Genomic DNA, 18,755 nt, shown 5'->3' with positions numbered 1-18,755 from the left:
GTCCATAGTATTCCGCAAAAAGGTTTTGATGCGTTTCAGCGAAGAAAAACAACGTTCTGCTTCTGATGTGGTCATTGGAATTGTAATTATCGCTTTCAGGAGCTTCACAGGTTCGCTCAGTGTATCACAAAAATTATTGTCTGTTATGTAACTGGCCTTGTAACATTAACCAAAACGGCCTTGCTGGGCTGGTACTGCGAACGGCTGAAAGCAAGGGGAAACTACAGCCGTAATTTTTCCCGGGGACATGCAGCTTTACTGTATGATTAAATGATGATGGCGTCCTCTTGGGTAAAATATTCCGGAGGTAAAATAGTCCCCCATTCGGATCTCCGGGCGGGGACTACTCAAGAGGACGTCGTTATCAGGAGAAAGAAAACTGGCATTCTACGGATCGGAGCGTGGAATGTCAGATCCCTTAATCGGGCAGGTTGGTTAGAAAATTTAAAAAGGGAAATGGATAGGTTAAAGTCAGATATAGTGGGAATTAGTGAAGTTCGGTGGCAGGAGGAACAAGACTTTTGGTCAGGTGATTACAGGGTTATAAATACAAAATCAAATAGGGGTAATGCAGGGGTAGGTTTAATAATGAATAAAAAAATAGGAGTGCGGGTTAGCTACTACAAACAGCATAGTGAACGCATTATTGTGGCCAAGATAGACACAAAGCCCATGCCTACTACAGTAGTACAAGTTTATATGCCAACTAGCTCTGCAGATGATGAAGAAAATGATGAAATGTATGACGAGATAAAAGAAATTATTCAGGTAGTGAAGGGAGACGAAAATTTAATAGTCATGGGTGACTGGAATTCGAGTGTAGGAAAAGGGAGAGAAGAAAACATAGTAGTTGAATATGGATTGGGGGGAAGAAATGAAAGAGGAAGCCGCCTTGTAGAATTTTGCACAGAGCATAACTTAATCATGGCTAACACTTGGTTCAAGAATCATGAAAGAAGGTGTATACCTGGAAGAATCCTGGAGATACTAAAAGGTATCAGATAGATTATATAATGGTAAGACAGAGATTTAGAAACCAGGTTTTAAATTGTAAGACATTTCCAGGGGCAGATGTGGATACTGACCACAATCTATTGGTTATGAACTGCAGATTGAAACTGAAGAAACTGCAAAAAGGCGGGAATTTAAGGAGATGGGACCTGGATAAACTGAAAGAACCAGAGGTTGTAGAGAATTTCAGGGAGAGCATAAGGGAACAATTGAAAGGAATGGGGGAAAGAAATACAGTAGAAGAAGAGTGGGTAGCTCTGAGGGATGAAGTAGTGAAGGCAGCAGAGGATCAAGTAGGTAAAAAGACGAGGGCTACTAGAAATCCTTGGGTAACAGAAGAAATGTTGAATTTAATCGATGAAAGGAGAAAATATAAAAATGCAGTAAATGAAGCAGGCAGAAAGGAATACAAACGTCTCAAAAATGAGATTGTCAGGAAGTGCAAAATGGCTAAGCAGGGATGGCTAGAGGACAAATGAAAGGATGTAGAGGCTTGTCTCACTAGGGGTAAGATAGATACTGCCTACAGGAAAATTAAAGAGACCTTTGGAGAGAAGAGAACCACTTGTATGAATATCAAGAGCTCAGATGGAAACCCAGTTCTAAGCAAAGAAGGGAAGGCAGAAAGGTGGAAGGAGTATATAGAGGGTCTATACAAGGGCGATGTACTTGAGGACAATATTATGGAAATGGAAGAGGATGTAGATGAAGATGAAATGGGAGATAAGATACTGCGTGAAGAGCTTGACAGAGTACTGAAAGACCTGAGTCGAAACAAGGCCCCGGGAGTAGGCAACATTCCATTAGAACTACCGATGGCCTTGGGAGAGCCAGTCCTGACAAAACTCTACCATCTGGTGAGCAAGATATATGAGACAGGCGAAATACCCACAGACTTCAAGAAGAATATAATAATTCCAATCCCAAAGAAAGCAGGTGTTGACAGATGTGAAAATTACCGAACTATCAGTTTGATAAGTCACAGCTGCAAAATACTAACGCGAATTCTTTACAGACGTATGGAAAAACTGGTAGAAGCGGACCTCGGGGAAGATCAGTTTGGATTCCGTAGAAATGTTGGAACACGTGAGGCAATACTAACCTTACGACTTATCTTAGAAGAAAGATTAAGAAAAGGCAAACCTACGTTTCTAGCATTTGTAGACTTAGAGAAAGCTTTTGACAACGTTAACTGGAATACTCTCTTTCAAATTCTGAAGGTGGCAGGGGTAAAATACAGGGAGCGAAAGGCTATTTACAATTTGTACAGAAACCAGATGGCAGTTATAAGAGTCGAGGGGCATGAAAGGGAAGCAGTGGTTGGGAAAGGAGTGAGACATGGTTGTAGCCTCTCCCCGATGTTATTCAATCTGTATATTGAGCAAGCAGTAAAGGAAACAAAAGAAAAATTCGGAGTAGGTATTAAAATTCATGGAGAAGAAGTAAAAACTTTGAGGTTCGCCGATGACATTGTAATTCTGTCAGAGACAGCAAAGGACTTGGAAGAGCAGTTGAACGGAATGGACAGTGTTTTGAAAGGAGGATATAAGATGAACATCAACAAAAGCAAAACGAGGATAATGGAATGTAGTCAAATTAAATCGGGTGATGCTGAGGGGATTAGATTAGGAAATTAGACACTTAAAGTAGTAAAGGAGTTTTGCTATTTAGGGAGTAAAATAACTGATGATGGTCGAAGTAGAGAGGATATAAACTGTAGACTGGCAATGGCAAGGAAATCGTTTCTGAAGAAGAGAAATTTGTTAACATCGAGTATAGATTTAAGTGTCAGGAAGTCGTTTCTGAAAGTATTTGTATGGAGTGTAGCCATGTATGGAAGTGAAACATGGACAATAACCAGTTTGGACAAGAAGAGAATAGAAGCTTTCGAAATGTGGTGCTACAGAAGAATGCTGAAGATTAGGTGGGTAGATCACGTAACTAATGAGGAGATATTGAATAGGATTGGGGAGAAGAGAAATTTGTGGCACAACTTGACTAGAAGAAGGGATCGGTTGGTAGGACATGTTTTGAGGCATCAAGGGATCACAAATTTAGCATTGGAGGGCAGCGTGGAGGGTAAAAATCGTAGAGGGAGACCAAGAGATGAATACACTAAGCAGATTCAGAAGGATGTAGGCTGCAGTACGTACGGGGAGATGAAGAAGCTTGCACAGGATAGAGTAGCATGGAGAGCTGCATCAAACCAGTCTCAGGACTGAAGACCACAAGAACAACAACATGTAACCCAGAAAGCTCAAAGCTCCACATATGCTTTTGAACCGCTCTCTTCCATAAATAAGAGAGAGTTCGAAGTTTCTTTGCTTCCAAAAAAGAGTAGCACTCCATAGCAGCTCTGAAAGAAGTTTCTGGAAAACTGAAAGTGTAAGTAGCGAATTTCTCTGCTAGAAAGATAGAGGCTGCAAGTAGGTGTTCTTTCTTTTGCCTCGTAACTTATGACATCACATACTTCTTTTGCCTCCTGCAGTAGATTACACATCACTGTTCCATCTTCAGTTCTCCGTCTTTCATGCTACTCGTGTTAACCTGTTGAATTTTCTGCACTAAAATTAATCAAGGAACGAAAAACACCAGGATTGGAAGATGATTCAGTCTCATCATGTCCTCTAAGGGCAAGTTCCAACGCACTGCAGAAACGAATACAGATAATAATTAGATTCAATATGTACCTATTATCGGTAACTTTTTGGTTGTGTAATGCCACGTACCTTCTGTACCCACTGTCTAATTGGGTAGCTATAATTACATTGCCTAGACTTGCCGTGTTCAAAACGTTATTTACATGGTCTGAAGAAATTCCGTGTTTTCTAATTTTGTCACAGACTCCATGTTTAGACCATGAAAGATCTCCTCCAAACAATAAACAATGAAAACAAAATAAGTCATTTTTCATGTCACAACCACACAGCCGTTCATGCTTGTTGTACAATTCAGAGTTAAATTTCCTATTGAGTTGGCGACTTTTCGTTTTAACGGTCTGTGAAATTGTTAAAGCAGGAGTCGCCCTACCTAGCTTCTTAATTTCTAATTGTTCTTCAAACTTCCGTGAACTGAAGGGTTCAGAGAGCTATGAAATTACCTGATTCATTATTTCACGTATTCACTTGACACTTGAACCACAAAACTCAGGTGCTAGCAAACGCTAAAATAACTAACACAGCACACAGGAAATAGTTAGTTCGCTCGCATCTATACCTGAACTGGTAAGGTGGCGCGAGAATCCCGCTTTGTTCGAAGATCCGATAGTTCCGTTTCCCTTCGGATGAGTTCGGGCCCTCTTCCTGCGGCTGGCAGGGTGGCCCGCGTGAGATGTTTATACACACAAGGCCCGCATACGAGTACAGTGTTGCCTCTTGCGTTGCCCCCGCACCCCGCATCACCTCTGACAAGGGAACCTCCCCATCGCACCCCCCTCAGATTTATTTATAAGTTGGCACAGTGGATAGGCCTTGAAAAACTGAACACAGATCAATCGAGAAAACAGGAAGAAGTTATGTGGAACTATGAAAAAATAAGCAAAGTATACAAACTGAGTAGTCCACGCGCAGGATAGCCAACATCAAGGATATTGTGAGCTAAGGAGCGCCGTGGTCCCGTGGTTAGCGTGAGCATCTGCGGAACGAGAGGTCCTTGGTCTTCCCTCAAGTGAAAATTTTAATTTCTTTATTTTCGCAAAGTTATGATCTGTCCGTTCATTCATTGACGTCTCTGTTCACTGTAATAAGTTTAGTGTCTGTGTTTTGCGACCGCACCGCAAAACCGTGGGATTAGTAGACGAAAGGAAGCGCCTCTCCAATGGGAACCGAAAACATTTGATCGCAAGGTCATAGGTCAACCGATCCCTCCACAGGAAAACACGTCTGATATATTCTATACGACACTGGTGACGGCATGTGCTCCACATGACAGGAATATGTTGTCGACCCACCTAACTTGTATACTTGGCGAATGGGTAAAAATATTCTTCTACCTTTCCCGATTTAGGTTTTCTTGTGGATGTGATAATCACTCCCAAAAAAGTGATGAAAACATAAGTTTTTGTCACATAAACTGCAACAAATGAATGCAACAGTTTCACAACCGCACAGTTTTCCCTGTGCTCTGTCAAAACATATGTTTCTAACGTTTTCAAATTTTTCCGTTTAGGTGTAGCGTCCCCATACTACGGTGCAGTTACCTCGCATCGGACGGACGGACGGACAGATAATAATTGTCTGAAAATAAAAAATTAAACTTTTCACTCGAGGGAAGACTTGAACCAAGGACCTCACGTTCCCCAGCTGCTCACGCTAATCACGGGAACACGGCGCTCCTAAGCTCACACTTTCCTTGATGTTGCCTATCTTGCGCATGGACTACTCAGTTTGTATATTTTGCTTATTTTTTTCATAGTTCCACATAACTTCTTCCTGTTTTCTCGATTGATCTGTGTTCAGTTTTTCAAGGCCTATCCAGTGTGCCAACTTATAACTAAATCTGAGACGGGTGCGATGGGGAGGTTCCCTTGTGAGACACACTAGTCGCGTTTGCAGCCACAGTGCAATCCCCTGTCGCTGTCGGCACATTCCGTCCAACTCCGCTGCGTTCGGCACTTGGAGCCCCGGCATTTCAAAAGATATAAACGGCGACTTCTCCACTAGTATAGAACGCTCAGAAGGAAAACACAATTGGACAGAATTATTCCTTGGGGGTAGTACAAACCTGCAAACCTATACAGGAGCCATCTCTGTTAGAAGTTATTAAATCAGTTGCTAAACCGGGTGGTTATAGTTAAAGTGTAGTAGCTCATTGACGTCCAGTATGGGCTGTAGTTATCATATGTCAGCGAAACTTCGAAGATACGCTAATGCGTTTATACGGAACTGATTTGCGCTGAAGAAAATTAGTTTGCAATTTTGTTCACCAGGTACGTACGACAGTATGACGTGCTCCTTGTCATTTGACAACCTATAACGTCAGTGAACAGTATAGCTATCGAAAAGACAGACTGTGTAGAGTTAGTGAAACTATTTTGTGTGATGAACAGCAGTTACAGCGATGCAGTGAGAGAGTATCAACGACTGAAAGATCTACGAAGAGGCCCGATGTCGTTAAATGGTTTAAAGACGATGACAAAGGAATTGGAAAACTCGGTTGAGCTTCGTCTGGAACCTGGAAGAGGAAAGCGTCCTGTTCAGTTGGGAGTTATTGACGAGGCTGCAGTTGCTCTAATTGACCATACAGCACGTGCACCGGGTCGTGCTAGTGCTCCTCCAGTGTCACGAGAATTGCCCATCGATGGTCAACAGTGTGGTGAGTATTACGGTCTATATTACACTGGTAACCGTGTAAGACACAGATTATGCAGCAATTGGAACCTCATGAGCCGCAGCAACGTCCTGAATTTGCTCTTCGGTTTCTGGCACGGACTGAAGTTGATGACATGTAGCTGGAGAATATTCTATCGAGAGGCGAGAAATATTTTACACTACAGAACAGCCGAATTTGTGCTACTGTTAAACTACGTATTGTGAACGAAGAACCACTCGCCTCAAGGGACTATGTGGTGGGATTCACAAGCACCTTTACCCTCGGTGCATTCTCCTTTGAAGAGAATAAACCTAGACTCCCTGTCACATGTACCGTGACGTCATCGAGACCTAATTGTACAGCATGTGATTTCCGCTCTGGATGAGAACAGCTGTGTAGAAGCCACTGTTCTCATGCAAGACGGGGTAACACCTCATGTCCCTCGCCCTGTGAAAGATCTGCTTAATGCGAGCTTTGACGAACGTGTTATCTCTAGAGGTTTTTCCAGATGCATGGCGTGCAAGTTTACTTGATCTGAATCCACGTGACTTTGGGCTGTGGGGATATCTAAAAGACCGCCTGATCTGAACGACAGTGACGCTACCGCGCAGTCAAGTGCCGGCACGCCAGTTGGGAACGAGAGAGGAGAAAGGGCTGTGAAGAGGACGTCAGCCAATTTCACGCTGCCTGACCTCTCTCCAGGACGACAACGCGACAGGAGTGGCCTCTGTGAGAAGAGAACATCAGCGCCGCTCCCAAATAGCTGCAGACTTTTCTGTTTTGAACGTGTGGGTTGCTCTGAGAGTCTGTTATTCTGCGCAACTGATTAATCTGAGATGTATCCTTTACCCTGTGGCTCCTGCAAGATGAAATTTCCACCCCCACACTACTGCAGAAGTCAGGCAGACGCTCCTAATGTTCTAAAGAGAAATGCCTGAAAAACTTTCAGCAATAAGTATCTTCTGGAGTTGTCCACTGTAAGGAAATGACACAAAAAAGCACTCCGTCATCAGGCCACATGTGGCCCACCGGGACCATCCGACCGCCGTGTCATCCTCACAGAGGATGTGGATAGGAGGGGCGTGTTGTCAGCACACCGCTCTCCCGGTCGTTACGATGGTTTTCTTTGACCGGAGCCGCTACTATTCGGTCGAGTAGCTCCTCAATTGGCATCACGAGGCTGAGTGCACCCCGAAAAATGGCAACAGTGCATGGCGGCCTGGATGGTCACTCATCCAAGTGCCGACCATGCCCAACAGCGCTTAACTTCGGTGATCTGACGGGAACTGGTGTATCCACTGCGCCAAGACCGTTGCCAAATGACACAAAAATTCACGAAATTTCTTACGTAACTAGTGGGATACTTGGGTACTGGAGTAGTGCTAGTTAGTGTAAGAAAAACATGAAACTAACGAAAATTATTATTTATTTTGCAAAAATTCTGAGAAATCACAGTGCCACTTTCAGTTATGAATTGAACAAGTTATATGCTGGTTCTTTTGGGAATATGAAGTTTCCTGTCAAGGACAGGATTCTCTAATGAAATTTTTATACTCAGTTTAAGATTATTATTGACTTGGCAGAATGGTTGAGAGGGGCGCCTACTCAACTTGAATAATTATCCTTTAGAATGTTTCTAGGTACGATCAAGGCTGTCGCGTGTGAAATGCAGTGATGTGTTCTGTTGTGGAGGAAATATAGGGCTCGCAAGAGCTGTAGCGCACAATACTGTAAGCTGCAATGACTGTTGCTGCGCCACTCGCTGCTGACAAATAAGATAACTCTCGTTCTATCTGGATTGACCTTCGCCAATCAAACTCTCCCTATGCCTTGATGAAGTCAAGGATTCCTATTCGCCCCTAGTCTAACTATTGGTGTGGTACACCAGTCAGATAACCAGTCCACTGCGATGCCACTCAAAAATTCGCTCGCAGGCGTTTAACTATGGCTCTGTCCGTTCACACTGCACAATAAGTGTGGCAGCCAACACAGTGAACAACGCTTAATCGCAAGAACTCAATATAGAGAGTCGCACTTCGATTCGCTCTCGACAGAGGTGCTCTCCCAGTGAAGTACTAAGGAGAGACTTGTTCTTCGCTCCAAGAGCGACAACGGAACGGCGCCTCTCCACTCCTTCAACTCAAGGCGTCAGAAATATCGGTTGCCAATCAGCATTGCTCTTCTAAGACAGGAGAACGACGCTTCGTTTAAGGTGACCAATCCGGAAATCTGTAGTATCGGCGTTTGGCGTTTGCTATCTCCCTGTGAAAATCTCCGAAACTGCATGCTATGTGTAAAGAATGCGTACGCTGGCCGCTCCCACACAATGTAGCAGAATTTGCTTTGAAGCCGAACACGGGGTCGTTCCTCCCTTCCCTCGGGCGAACGCTGTCTGCTCCACGGGCGTCAACCGGCCGACGTAGATGGGTTGGGACTGGCCTCCAGGTGTGCGGTTGCCTCTCTCGAACTAAAAGCTCCTGTGACCATCGTGTCAGGAATGTGTGTGTGTACGCCAGCCTCGAGTATTTCAACCTACGGTGCGCACTTGCGATTTATTAGTTATTTGCATATCGTTTACAGGAATTCATACAACATTGACTTTATCTTATCGAGTTTGGGTTCGAATGAAACGTCTTGATGTGCGGAATATGATTGTGAGGGCGAAATGTGTAAGCAATGGAGGTCAGGAGACCACGACGTCTTACTATGTCAGCCAATGCGACCCCTCTCCAGGACGACAACGCGACAGGAGCGGCCTCTTTGAGAAGAGAACGTAAGCGCCGCGCCCAACTAGCCGCAGACAGTTCTCCAGTCGCTTCAAGACTAGTCATTTCGCTTGTACTATGATGCATTGCGTCTGCTGAAGAAAGTTGCTAATTTTGTCTGTCGTCCTTTGCTTGCGACACATCTTGGTAATTCTCAAAGTTAAGTATTGTTATGTATTTTTCGTAATAAAACTCATTAATACGATTTGCTTGAATTGTTGTTTAGCGATCCGAGAATGCAGGTTTCCTAGGCATCCCATATTTCACGACTGGGCAGGAGTCAACAAACATACCGGAACACGATGTTGACATTCTACCGTAACAGTTGTGGGCAAATGTAGATAACGTCGTTTTACTGATGCAGCATCTCGTTGACATCCCCAGTGCTCATTTCGAATAAACTGAGTAAGCAGTGTTTAGTTTGATATTTTTTCCCCAAGTTCCGCTCCTAATACGTTACATCTGAAAACATTTCGTTAGGTCTTTCTTGCATTCACAGCACCAGATTTCCACCTGATGGCGAAAATTGTAACTAATTTCTTCCAGCGTAAATCGGGTCCGAATTAGTGCGTTAGTTTATCCACCAAGTTTTGCTGCCATATGATAATCAGAGACACAATGGACCTCTGTGAGCAGCTGCACTTCAATTACGACCACCCGGTATTTACGGATTCAGCATATACCACACAATAGAGCAATATTAGCACAAACGCCCCCACACAGAACCTATGGCACTCGCCCAGAAACCCATTCTCGTCCCGAACGCTGGCCGATTCCATGCCATTGCTCCGAAGGACTCTTGGCCTAACATGTTCAAACAAAATCCAAGACACTTTCCGCCACAGATACCAGGACAGTGTGCTGAGAGGCGTTATTTTGACACATAAGCTGGACAGTATCTAGCTGCTAATACATTTGGTGGAAATACACCATAAGGCGAACCACAAATACAGACAAAGAGGGGGAAAGTGAGGTGGACACAGACAGGAGGCGGAGGGGAAGTGATCAATGTGCACTACTGGCCATTAAAATTGCTACACCAGGAAGAAATGCAGATGATAAACGGGTATTCATTGGACAAATAAATTATACTAGAACTGACTTGTGATTACATTTTCACGCAATTTGGGTGCATAGATGCTGAGAAATCAGTACCCAGAACAACCACCTCTGGCCGTAATAACGGACTTGATACGCCTGGGCATTGAGTCAAACAGAGCTTGGATGGCGTGTACAGGTACAGCTGCCCATGCAGCTTCAACACGATAACACAGTTCATCAAGAGTAGTGACTGGCGTATTGTGACGAGCCAGTTGCTCGGCTACCATTGACCAGACGTTTTCAGTTGGTGAGAGAACTGGAGAATGTGCTGGCCAGGGCAGCAATCAAATATTTTCTGTATACAGAAAGGCCCGTACAGGACCTGCAACAATTGGTCGTGCATTATTCTGCTGAAATGTAGGTTTTCGCAGGGATCGAATGAAGGGTAGAGCCACGGGCCGTAACACATCTGAAATGTAACGTCCACTGTTCGAAGTGCCGTCATTGCGAACAAGAGGTGACCCAGACGTGTAACCAATGGCACCCCATACCATCACGCAGGGTGATACGCCAGTATGGCGATGACAAGTACACGCTTCCAATGTGCGTTCACCGCGATGTCGCCAAACACGGATGCGACAACCATGATGCTGTAAACAGAACCTGGATTCATCCGAAAAAATGACGTTTTGCCATTCATGCACCCAGGTTCGTCGTTGAGTACACCATCGCAGGCGCTCCTGTCTGTGATGCAGCGTCAAGGGTAACCGCAGCCATGGTCTCCGAGCTGATAGCCCATGCTGCTGCAAACGTCGTCGAACTGTTCGTGCAGATGTTTGTTGTCTTGCAAACGTCCCCATCTGTTGACTCAGAGATCGAGACGTGGTTGCACGATCCGTTACAGCCATGCGGATAAGATGCCTGTCATCTCGACTGCCAGTGATACGAGGCCGTTGGGATCCAGCACGGCGTTCCGTATTACCCTCCTGATCCCACCTACTCCATATTCTGCCAACAGTCATTGGATCTCGACCAAGGCGAGCAGCAGTGTCGCGATACGATAAACCGCAATCGAGACAGGCTACAATCCGACCTTTATCAAAGTCGTGATTGTGCGCGTATCTCGTCCTTACACGAGGCATCACAACAACGTTTCATCAGGCAACGGCGGTGAACTGCTGTTTGTGCTTGAGAAACCGGTTGGAAACTTTCCTCATGTCAGCACGTTGTAGGTGTCGCCACCGGTGCCAACCTTGTGTGAATGCTATTGAAAGCTAATCATTTGCATATCACAGCATCTTCTTCCTGTCGGTTAAATTTCGCGTCTGTAGCACGTCATCTTCGTGGTGTAACAACTCTAATGGCCAGTAGTGTATGTAACTACGACACAAGCAGAGATGTGGGGAAAAGCCTAGCTTAGGTAATACAAATTGTGTAAGTGACTTACACGTAATTTCCACGTTCTATATGTTCTTTATTTCACGCTGTCGGTACTATAGTAGCCAACTAACCAACATTTTTTATCTCTTATTTGTTCTTGAGATTTCCTTCTGGCAGTGCACAATAGCTTTTGTTTTGGCCGCTTGTTTCTTTATGCGAGTACTATTGTTACGGCATTCTAGTGTGAAACTGTTGAATTTGAACGACAGGTGTTGTTCGTAGTGGCATAACGTGTTAGTATGACTGAGACTCGCTAGCCGTAGCCTACAAGTTCTGTTAGATATAAATTTGCGCGTAAGCTTCAGCTGTCGAGCAGCGCCTCTGCTACTGTGCAGTGTTCATCCACAACGGAGCTCCCACCATGCCGCTGTCTCCTCCCGTAACTCAATGTCTGTGCAGCTATAGGCCAAGTTATTTTGAGCGCTCTGTACATGTTGCCCTCGTCACCTTGGTTGGGCATGTTGTAAGGTATCACTTCGTGAGGGCATCGGCGAGTCGTGTCTTGCGCTACTGTGTCCATTAGATCAAGTTTCTTTTATCCAGAGGCGAAAGGTTCCCTTCCAGCCATGGAAGGGTGTGCCTGTCTGACGATAATCCTCCTAAATTGTAGGCGGACTGCGCCTGCTATGCTAGTTTCAAGATCAAGCACTTTAGTAGGATCGTAGGTCTTTTCTAGCATTTATTATAAACAAATTTTAGAAAACTATTTCAGGAAGTTGCTGTTTGTTGTAGAGTGATTCTGTGGGGGCGTGAAATCGCCAATGAAAATGTCTGCACACTGCATCTGAGGATGACTGGCTGGAAGGCATAAATATTGAAGCCAGTTCTGCAGGGCAGTTTTTTGAGTTCGGTAAACTGGAGGAGTCCGCAGCTCGTGGTCGTGCGGTAGCGTTCTCGCTTCCCGCGCCCGGGTTCGATTCCCGGCGGGGTCAGGGATTTTCTCTGCCTCATGATGACTGGGTGTTGTGTGATGTCCTTAGGTTAGTTAGGTTTAAGTTGTTCTAAGTTCTAGGGGACTGATTACCATAGATGTTAAGTCCCATAGTGCTCAGCGCAATTCGAACCATTAAACTGGAGGAGGTCGGTCGAGGGATCTCGCAGGGATTGAATTCATTTCCTCTGCCCTCTGGGGTGGAGGTGATGCTTCGAACTGTATTTCTGAAGTCCGTTTTCAGCAATCCTTAGCGATCAATTTTTTTTTTTTTCACAAAGATGGGAAGGTTGCAAAGATGCAAAGCGGCGTACCTGTACGCGGGTGTAGAATTCTGACTGAGTCGTTTTAGCTTTGAGAGTGCACTTGCACATTAGATACAGTACTCAAATCACGTAGGAGGTCAAATCAGCTGGAAGTGGTGTTTCGTGAACGACACTGACTGTAATTAAAACCTGTGAACATTGAAGTGTGGTGCCTTTTGTCGTGTTTCTACCTCTGGATTTTGAACTGTATCATTTGAATTAATCAGAAACGGTAGATTAAACTGAGTCAGTCCTAAAATTATTTAATAAATTTCAAGGATTAACTGAATATACAGCCAAACCACCTGACTCCCTTAGCTCAACAAACAACAATCCGAAATCAACGAGCAGAAGATGAGCCTCACGTTCGACGTAACTGTTTCTTTTGGACGAATGGAATATTGAAAGCAGGCGCCTAACAGCTTAAGAAGACTACCGCTCAGATAATCAATCTGTCTGTAGGATCGGCATGACAAATCAGTTTTCTGTTTCGTAAGAATGAATGGGAATGTATTCATTTACGAAACTGAAAGCGGCGTGGGATATACTCTGGCAAACATAGAGTGGAATAAATTTACTAACAAGAAGGCTGAAACTCAACTAAAATTTGACAGAACGTATATTAGTTTCAAAATTTTAGAGAAAAACCACGAGACTTGTACACAAAATATATTGGGTTGCTGGCGCCTGATTTACTGAACTAGTGAGTACATAAATTAAAAAAATATACTTTCTCTCATGGTCTCATGACAAGTTGATAATCTGTAAAATAGGGATAGTTGACAGGTATCACAGGCGTACTTCCACATTCGCACTAGCGCCTAACAGAGGAAAGAAAAGAAACGAGAAGAGTTAAGACGTACACCATACTCATGTAGTCACTAAAGGTGTGGTCCCATCGGACTGAAGCGCAGATTTGTCCAAACGTCTCGAAAAGAATCACGTGGCCGAACACGCTAACTTGCTGACTAAACTGAGAAAATTCCACAATTTCCGAAGTAACAAAAAAATAAATAAATAAAAAATTAAAAAAAAAACAGACAAGAATTCGCAAACGTAATGGAATACTGCTATACTGAAATAACCACAACCTCGTACATTGACTAACAACATCCAGTCGTGCAATCACACAAAACACGCACGCAAGGAAAAGAGTCGCAGAATGCTGTGAGCTATCAGAAATACGAGTACAAATCAGAAATAACACACTCGCGAATGGATTTTAATTTAAAAGGAAAGAAACCTAAGGGCGAGGTACTCATGACTCATTAATTTTTCAAGCTTATGATCCGAGTTACACAAAGCAAGACCATGATAAAACCCGAAGATCCTGAAAAATTGGTTATAGCAGACAAATATTTATACACCCACATATTATTGCAAAGTAATGACAAAAGAAAACTGAATCAGAGAACTGAAGGCTCTCTAAACGATACACTAATACTTGAAGTCGAACAGAAGAGACACACGTATAGAAATTGCAGAATAGATTGAAACTGATGAAAAACGAAGAATTACAGCACAAGAAATACAAGCATACGCTAATTAACACTTAGAATAAAAGATTAGTACCAGAAACAAAACAAAATTCGTCCAGCACACTAAAAAATTCCTAAGTTGGATGAAAAAATCGACTACGTATAAAATTCGAATAATAGAAAAAATACGAGCACTCTCTGAGTTGTATAAACTATACTTCACGATTATCAAGACCCAAAGCTGTAAGAGAAATGTATTAATACTTCAGCTAGGTTGACATGTACACAATCTCAATCACCATACTAAAGCTACTAACATCGCGCTCTACACAGGTAACCAAGGTAGTCAGAGAAACCCATTCCGCACTGCGCCAAGTAAAACACAATAGCGCTTTCAGCAAAGGGCCAAACCAATTTGGCTCACATTAAGTCTACACATGTGTTGGTTAAACTGCCACGGCAGCAGAAGGAAACTATACACACAGGTAGACAGCTTGAAATCGCAGTAAACAAACATATTCAGTTATTCTGTTACTCAAAGAGAGGAGGAAAGGGAATGAAACACAGAAACAAAAAATTTAAACGTCGGAAGCAGTGCTGTGGCAGGTAGAGGAACAAGAGACACTTAATGAACTTACACATACACACGTAAACAACTTACAAAACAGACGTTGGTACAGAAAACGAGTGAAACTGGGACTGATAAAGACACGTTCAAGTGCTCATACCTTATACTGGCATGATTTACTAAATGCATCGAAAGCGTGAGATGCTAGTAATTTTTTAAGTGAAGTTAACTTGATTAAAACAACGGAAGCGGATCATTAGAGATCTTTCTTTGCTAGCGGTTTGCTTTTTCCAGTGCATTTGTGGGATCTCGTAATCGTGCTGAATGTAGTCAGTTAATTTCGGGACATTAATCGTTGATTTTGGAAAGGTGAGAATTTTAACCCTGTCTCGGTTATGTAAACGAAGTATTTTTCAGATTGATTTAGTGCTGCAGCACGCAGATAAATAGTCTGGCCAGCCAATAAAAGTTTCTGGTTAAATGTGTCGAGCAGCACGTCGCGTGATTTGTCTCGCGCGCGGCACGTCGTTAAGAATGTGTGGATTCTGGCAGCGGTCGTGTGCACGTCTTCGGCCGACGCCACACGAGCTCCAAGGGCAGACGGAAGTAAAGTACTAGCGGTTAAATGATACAATCAGAAGTACATGACGGTTTTAAAGTAGTAGTCATGAAATAAACTTATCACGATAATGCGACCTCGCCTTGCTTTGAAATGCCCAACTGGTGTTCCGTTGCTCCGTCCCATCACTAATGCTCAATAATTAACGCACATCCTTTCCTTCTGCAACGTCGCTGACTTTGTTCACTTGTAGTCACACCAGCTGAGTTTTGCTACATTGTTTGTCTAGTGAACATAAACTGTCCGACGTCAGATAAATGCAACTGGTTTTTTCCAGTTCCGCACTCTGGTCCTAATTGCCATTCGGTGCCTCTCGGTCTCAGTGCTATCTTCTGCCATATGGCAAAATCTGAATGCAGCATGAAGGTGCATGTGGTCAGCACACACTCTCCCGACCACTGACAGCTTCCCAGACCTGGAACACGATACGTCTCGTTCAAGCATCTCATCAGTTGTCATCATGAAACTGAGGGGACCCATTTACTTCCTACCAAGGAATAATCCCTGACCCTACTGGGAATCGAACCCAGAATCTTAGCATCACAGCCAGTCACGTTTCTCCAGCTATGGAGATGGACAATTACTAGTTTTCGTTCAGAGATATTAATGACCCTAGTTGCATTTGGGTACTGAAATGTATCAGAGACTTTTTTTTTTTGGTCATCAGTCTATTGACTGGTTTGATGCGGCCCGCCACGAATTCCTTTCCTGTGCTAACCTCTTCATCTCAGAGTAGCACTTGCAACCTACGTCCTCAATTATTTGCTTGACGTATTCCAGTATCTGTCTTCCTCTACAGTTTTTGCCCTCTACAGCTCCCTCTAGTACCATGGAAGTCATTCCCTCATGTCTTAGCAGATGTCCTATCATGTGTTTTCCACATATTCCTTTCCTCTCCGATTCTGCGTAGAACCTCCTCATTCCTTACCTTATCAGTCCAATTAATTTTCAACACTAATCTATAGCACCACATCTCAAATGCTTCGATTCTCTTCTGTTCCGGTTTTCCCACAGTCCATGTTTCACTACCATACAATGCTGTACTCCAGACGTATATCCTCAGAAATTTCTTCCTCAAATTAAGGCCGGTATTTGATATTAGTAGACTTCTCTTGGCCAGAAATGCCTTTTTTGCCACAGCGAGTCTGCTTTTGATGTCCTCCTTGCTCCGTCCGTCATTGGTATTTTACTGCCTAGGTAGCAGAATTCCTTACCGTCGTTGACTTCGTGACCATCAATCCTGATGTTAAGTTTCTCGCTGTTCTCATTTCTACTACTTCTCATTACCTTCGTCTTTCTCCGATTTACTCTCAAACCATACTGTGTACTCATTAGACTGTCCATTCCGTTCAGCAGATCATTTAATTCTTCTTCACTTTCACTCAGGGTAGCAATGTCATTAGCGAATCGTATCATTGATATCCTATCACCTTGTATTTTAATTCCACTCCTGAACCTTTCTTTTATTTCCATCATTGCTTCCTCGATGTACAGATTGAAGAGTAGGGGCGAAAGGCTACAGCCTTGTCTTACACCCTTCTTAATACGAGCACTTCGTTCTTGATCGTCCACTCTTATTATTCCCTCTTGGTTGTTGTACATATTGTATAGGACCCGTCTCTCCCTATAGCTTACCCCTACTTTTTTTCAGAATCTCGAACAGCTTGCACCATTTTATATTGTCGAACGCTTTTTCCAGGTCGACAAATCTTATGAAAGTGTCTTGATTTTTCTTTAGCCTTGCTTCCATTATTAGCCGTAACGCCAGAATTGCCTCTCTCGTCCCTTTACTTTTCCTAAAGCCAAACTGATCGTCACCTGGCGCATTCTCAATTTTCTTTTCCATTCTTCTGTGTATTATTCTTGTAAGCAGCTTCCTTGCATAAGCTGTTAAGCTGATTGTGGGATAATTCTCGCACTTGTCAGCTCTTGCCGTCTTCGGAATTGTGTGGATGATGCTTTTCCGAAAGTCAGATGGTATGTCGCCAGACTCATATATTCTACACGCCAACGTGAACAGTCGTTTTGTTGCCACTTCCCCCAATGGTCAGAGATAAGAGATGAAAATTAATGCCGGACTGTATTCTAACGTGGATTTCCCACTTTACGCAAACGGTCGCGTTAACCGCCTCGGCCCTCCGAGCACGCTTCCTTTCCGACCGAAATTCCCAGCCTGCCAGTCACTGCTGACGTAGCGACACCTTTCCGTGAAACCCTTAGTCGCTGTTCCTGATTCCGGTTAAGAGATCAGGTATGGTGTGAATCCTCACTGTAAGAAGATCGCTGGTCGTCGTCACGTTATTGATATACAAGCTGTACCTGTTATACGTGCAGATATTTCTACTGGTAACTGAGGACGGTTTACATCAGTATTTCTATCATTTACAGACTAATAATTATGTGTGTTACTAAGTCGTATGTTTTTAGAATAGGTAGTACCTCCAAGAAGATGTGCCAAGAGCAAGTCGACAATGCTTATTTTTCCCCGAGTAGCAGGTCAGTTGTTGTTGTCTTGAAGTGTTGACGTAGTACCACAACTCTATACTAACAGGCATACTCCACTTAGTGGTGTGGTTACGACCGAGCAGGAAACAAGTAGGTTGTAAAGTTTGTGACGTATTCTCTTCGATGCAGAGAAAAAACAATCAACACATTGACGTGTGTACATATTAAGACACGACATGTAAAAGTACACTTCTGGCCATTAAAACTGCTACACCAAGAAGAAATGTAGATGATAAATGGGTATACATTGGACAAATATATTATGCTAAAACTGACATGTAATTACATTTTCACGCAACTTGGGTCACAGATCCTGAGAAATCAGAACCCAGAACACCCTCCTCTGGCCGTAATAACGGCCTTGATATACCTGGGCATTGAGTCAGAGCTTGGATGGCGTGTACAGGTACAGCTGCCCATGCAGCTACAACACGATAACACAGTTCATCAAGAGTAGTGACTGGCGTATTGCGGCGAGCCAGTTGCTCGGCCACCATTTACCAGACGTCTTCAGTTGGTGCGAGACCTAGAGAATGTGCTGGCCAGGGCAGCAGTCGAACATTTTCTGTATACAGAAAGGCCCGTACAGGACCTGCAACATGCGGTCGTGCATTATCCTGCTGAAATGTTGGGTTTCGCAGGGATCGAATGAAGGGTAGAGCCACGGGTCGTAACACATCTGAAATGTAACGTCCACTGTTCAAAGTGCCGTCAATACGAACAATAGGTGACCGAGGCGTGTAACCAATGGCACCCCATACCATCAAGCCGGGTGATACGCC

The sequence above is a fragment of the Schistocerca piceifrons genome, chromosome 3 (assembly GCF_021461385.2).
Source record: "Schistocerca piceifrons isolate TAMUIC-IGC-003096 chromosome 3, iqSchPice1.1, whole genome shotgun sequence".
Classification (NCBI taxonomy): domain Eukaryota; kingdom Metazoa; phylum Arthropoda; class Insecta; order Orthoptera; family Acrididae; genus Schistocerca; species Schistocerca piceifrons.
This window is presented reverse-complemented; position numbering follows the sequence as displayed.